The sequence below is a fragment of the Triticum dicoccoides genome, unplaced genomic scaffold, assembly GCF_002162155.2.
Source record: "Triticum dicoccoides isolate Atlit2015 ecotype Zavitan unplaced genomic scaffold, WEW_v2.0 scaffold91494, whole genome shotgun sequence".
Taxonomy (NCBI): domain Eukaryota; kingdom Viridiplantae; phylum Streptophyta; class Magnoliopsida; order Poales; family Poaceae; genus Triticum; species Triticum dicoccoides.
In genome coordinates, this window is record NW_021309942.1 from 1 (window position 1) to 4,805 (window position 4,805).

The 4,805-nt window shown below is 48.0% G+C and overlaps 8 non-coding genes and 1 pseudogene across 8 annotated transcripts; all 9 read right to left on the bottom strand.

The window, feature by feature from the left end:
• Positions 1–826: 826 nt before the first annotated feature.
• Positions 827–945, bottom strand: LOC119348396. Its single transcript, XR_005168924.1, has one exon. It is a non-coding gene; the product is annotated as a 5S ribosomal RNA (ribosomal RNA).
• A 367-nt stretch (positions 946–1,312) lies between these two features.
• Positions 1,313–1,431, bottom strand: LOC119348400. Its single transcript, XR_005168926.1, has one exon. It is a non-coding gene; the product is annotated as a 5S ribosomal RNA (ribosomal RNA).
• Positions 1,432–1,798: 367 nt separating this feature from the next.
• Positions 1,799–1,917, bottom strand: LOC119348398. The gene has a single exon (XR_005168925.1). It is a non-coding gene; the product is annotated as a 5S ribosomal RNA (ribosomal RNA).
• A 367-nt stretch (positions 1,918–2,284) lies between these two features.
• LOC119348402 lies at positions 2,285–2,403 on the bottom strand. The gene has a single exon (XR_005168928.1). It is a non-coding gene; the product is annotated as a 5S ribosomal RNA (ribosomal RNA).
• Positions 2,404–2,770: 367 nt separating this feature from the next.
• LOC119348395 lies at positions 2,771–2,889 on the bottom strand. Its single transcript, XR_005168923.1, has one exon. It is a non-coding gene; the product is annotated as a 5S ribosomal RNA (ribosomal RNA).
• Positions 2,890–3,256: 367 nt separating this feature from the next.
• LOC119348394 lies at positions 3,257–3,375 on the bottom strand. Its single transcript, XR_005168922.1, has one exon. It is a non-coding gene; the product is annotated as a 5S ribosomal RNA (ribosomal RNA).
• Positions 3,376–3,742: 367 nt separating this feature from the next.
• On the bottom strand, positions 3,743–3,861 carry LOC119348401. The gene has a single exon (XR_005168927.1). It is a non-coding gene; the product is annotated as a 5S ribosomal RNA (ribosomal RNA).
• A 367-nt stretch (positions 3,862–4,228) lies between these two features.
• Positions 4,229–4,347, bottom strand: LOC119348403. The gene has a single exon (XR_005168929.1). It is a non-coding gene; the product is annotated as a 5S ribosomal RNA (ribosomal RNA).
• Positions 4,348–4,714: 367 nt separating this feature from the next.
• Positions 4,715–4,805, bottom strand: LOC119348399 (annotated as a pseudogene; the record flags this gene model as incomplete).

Consider the following 4,805-nt stretch of genomic DNA (forward strand, 5'->3'; position numbering starts at 1 on the left):
TGCTGGTATGATCGCATCCGACATGTTTCCCCGTCTTCGTCCCTTATGCTTGCCACTCCCAGGTCCGCTCCAAAGACGATTCTACATTCTCACTACCATTACAACCGTTCCCTAACAATGGATAATGTCCTATACTACTTACTCTCCCGCTCAATCACGGAGACGAGTTTTCCACGGTTTCCACCCCTCCCTCCATACCGCAGCAACACGAGTTTTTTCCACCCCTTTCAGAAAGCGCTCTTCGCGCCACAAAGCCGCCCCAAGACGCGCGAGCAATGAGCATCGAGCTTAAACATATCGCAAACGTCAAAAATAATATAACGGGATTAATATATATCGCGCACGTGCGATATGTTTGTCACAAGGCGCAAAAAATAATTATAAAAGGAATGCAACACGAGGACTTAACTTCGGAGTTCTGATGGGATCCGGTGCTTTAGTGTTGGTATGATCGCATCCGACATGTTTCCCCGTCTTCGTCCCTTATGCTTGCCACTCCTAGGTCCGCTCCAAAGACGACTCTACATGCTCACTACCATTACAACCGTTCCCTAACAATGGATAATGTCCTATACTACTTACTCTCCCGCTCAATCACGGAGACGAGTTTTCCACGGTTTCCACCCCTCCCTCCATACCGCAGCAACACGAGTTTTTTCCACCCCTTTCAGAAAGCGCTCTTCGCGCCACAAAGCCGCCCCAAGACGCGCGAGCTATGAGCATCGAGCTTAAACATATCGCAAACGTCAAAAATAATATAACGGGATTACTATATATCGCGCACGTGCGATATGTTTGTCACAAGGCGCAAAAAATAATTATAAAAGGAATGCAACACGAGGACTTCCCAGGAGGTCACCCATCCTAGTACTACTGTCGTCCAAGCACGCTTAACTTCGGAGTTCTGATGGGATCCGGTGCTTTAGTGCTGGTATGATCGCATCCGACTTGTTTCCCCGTCTTCGTCCCTTATGCTTGCCACTCCCAGGTCCGCTCCAAAGACGATTCTACATTCTCACTACCATTACAACCGTTCCCTAACAATGGATAATGTCCTATACTACTTACTCTCCCGCTCAATCACGGAGACGAGTTTTCCACGGTTTCCACCCCTCCCTCCATACCGCAGCAACACGAGTTTTTTCCACCCCTTTCAGAAAGCGCTCTTCGCGCCACAAAGCCGCCCCAAGACGCGCGAGCAATGAGCATCGAGCTTAAACATATCGCAAAGGTCAAAAATAATATAACGGGATTAATATATATCGCGCACGTGCGATATGTTTGTCACAAGGCGCAAAAAATAATTATAAAAGGAATGCAACACGAGGACTTCCCAGGAAGTCACCCATCCTAGTACTACTCTCGCCCAAGCACGCTTAACTTCGGAGTTCTGATGGGATCCGGTGCTTTAGTGCTGGTATGATCGCATCCGACATGTTTCCCCGTCTTCGTCCCTTATGCTTTCCACTCCCAGGTCCGCTCCAAAAACGATTCTACATTCTCACTACCATTACAACCGTTCCCTAACAATGGATAATGTCCTGTACTACTTACTCTCCCGCTCAATCACGGAGACGAGTTTTCCACGGTTTCCACCCCTCCCTCCATACCGCAGCAACACGAGTTTTTTCCACCCCTTTCAGAAAGTGCTCTTCGCGCCACAAAGCCGCCCCAAGACGCGCGAGCAATGAGCATCGAGCTTAAACATATCGCAAACGTCAAAAATAATATAACGGGATTAATATATATCGCGCACGTGCGATATGTTTGTCACAAGGCGCAAAAAATAATTATAAAAGAAATGCAACACGAGGACTTCCCAGGAGGTCACTCATCCTAGTACTACTCTCGCCCAATCACGCTTAACTTCGGAGTTCTGATGGGATCCGGTGCTTTAGTGCTGGTATGATCGCATCCGACATGTTTCCCCGTCTTCGTCCCTTATGCTTGCCACTCCCAGGTCCGCTCCAAAGACGATTCTACATTCTCACTACCATTACAACCGTTCCCTAACAATGGATAATGTCCTATACTACTTACTCTCCCGCTCAATCACGGAGACGAGTTTTCCACGGTTTCCACCCCTCCCTCCATACCGCAGCAACACGAGTTTTTTCCACCCCTTTCAGAAAGCGCTCTTCACGCCACAAAGCCGCCACAAGACGCGCGAGCAATGAGCATCGAGCTTAAACATATCGCAAACGTCAAAAATAATATAACGGGATTAATATATATCGCGCACGTGCGATATGTTTGTCACAAGGCGCAAAAAATAATTATAAAAGGAATGCAACACGAGGACTTCCCAGGAGGTCACCCATCCTAATACTACTCTCGCCCAAGCACGCTTAACTTCGGAGTTCTGATGGGATCCGGTGCTTTAGTGCTGGAATGATCGCATCCGACATGTTTCCCCGTCTTCGTCCCTTATGCTTGCCACTCCCAGGTCCGCTCCAAAGACGATTCTACATTCTCACTACCATTACAACCGTTCCCTAACAATGGATAATGTCCTATACTACTTACTCTCCCGCTCAATCACGGAGACGAGTTTTCCACGGTTTCCACCCCTCCCTCCATACCGCAGCAACACGAGTTTTTTCCACCCCTTTCAGAAAGCGCTCTTCGCGCCACAAAGCCGCCCCAAGACGCGCGAGCAATGAGCATCGAGCTTAAACATATCGCAAACGTCAAAAATAATATAACGGGATTAATATATATCGCGCACGTGCGATATGTTTGTCACAAGGCGCAAAAAATAATTATAAAAGGAATGCAACACGAGGACTTCCCAGGAGGTCACCCATCCTAGTACTACTCTCGCCCAAGCACGCTTAACTTCAGAGTTCTAATGGGATCCTGTGCTTTAGTGCTGGTATGATCGCATCCGACATGTTTCCCCGTCTTCGTCCCTTATGCTTGCCACTCCCAGGTCCGCTCCAAAGACGATTCTACATTCTCACTACCATTACAACCGTTCCCTAACAATGGATAATGTCCTATACTACTTACTCTCCCGCTCAATCACGGAGACGAGTTTTCCACGGTTTCCACCCCTCCCTCCATACCGCAGCAACACGAGTTTTTTCCACCCCTTTCAGAAAGCGCTCTTCGCGCCACAAAGCCGCCCCAAGACGCGCGAGCAATGAGCATCGAGCTTAAACATATCGCAAACGTCAAAAATAATATAACGGGATTAATATATATCGCGCACGTGCGATATGTTTGTCACAAGGCGCAAAAAATAATTATAAAAGGAATGCAACACGAGGACTTCCCAGGAGGTCACCCATCCTAGTACTACTCTCGCCCAAGCACGCTTAACTTCGGAGTTCTGATGGGATCCGGTGCTTTAGTGCTGGTATGATCGCATCCGACATGTTTCCCCGTCTTCGTCCCTTATGCTTGCCACTCCCAGGTCCGCTCCAAAGACGATTCTACATTCTCACTACCATTACAACCGTTCCCTAACAATGGATAATGTCCTATACTACTTACTCTCCCGCTCAATCACGGAGACGAGTTTTCCACGGTTTCCACCCCTCCCTCCATACCGCAGCAACACGAGTTTTTTCCACCCCTTTCAGAAAGCGCTCTTCGCGCCACAAAACCGCCACAAGACGCGCGAGCAATGAGCATCGAGCTTAAACATATCGCAAACGTCAAAAATAATATAACGGGATTAATATATATCGCGCACGTGCGATATGTTTGTCACAAGGCGCAAAAAATAATTATAAAAGGAATGCAACACGAGGACTTCCCAGGAGGTCACCCATCCTAGTACTACTCTCGCCCAATCACGCTTAACTTCGGAGTTCTGATGGGATCCGGTGCTTTAGTGCTGGTATGATCGCATCCGACATGTTTCCCCGTCTTCGTCCCTTATGCTTGCCACTCCCAGGTCCGCTCTAAAGACGATTCTACATTCTCACTACCATTACAACCGTTCCCTAACAATGGATAATGTCCTATACTACTTACTCTCCCGCTCAATCACGGAGACGAGTTTTCCACGGTTTCCACCCCTCCCTCCATACCGCAGCAACACGAGTTTTTTCCATCCCTTTCAGAAAGCGCTCTTCGCGCCACAAAGCCGCCACAAGATGCGCGAGCAATGAGCATCGAGCTTAAACATATCGCAAACGTCAAAAATAATATAACGGGATTAATATATATCGCGCACGTGCGATATGTTTGTCACAAGGCGCAAAAAATAATTATAAAAGGAATGCAACACGAGGACTTCCCAGGAGGTCACCCATCCTAATACTACTCTCGCCCAAGCACGCTTAACTTCGGAGTTCTGATGGGATCCGGTGCTTTAGTGCTGGAATGATCGCATCCGACATGTTTCCCCGTCTTCGTCCCTTATGCTTGCCACTCCCAGGTCTGCTCCAAAGACGATTCTACATTCTCAGTACCATTACAACCGTTCCCTAACAATGGATAATGTCCTATACTACTTACTCTCCCGCTCAATCACGGAGACGAGTTTTCCACGGTTTCCACCCCTCCCTCCATACCGCAGCAACACGAGTTTTTTCCACCCCTTTCAGAAAGCGCTCTTCGCGCCACAAAGCCGCCACAAGACGCGCGAGCAATGAGCATCGAGCTTAAACATATCGCAAACGTCAAAAATAATATAACGGGATTAATATATATCGCGCACGTGCGATATGTTTGTCACAAGGCGCAAAAAATAATTATAAAAGGAATGCAACACGAGGACTTCCCAGGAGGTCACCCATCCTAATACTACTCTCGCCCAAGCACGCTTAACTTCGGAGTTCTGATGGGATCCG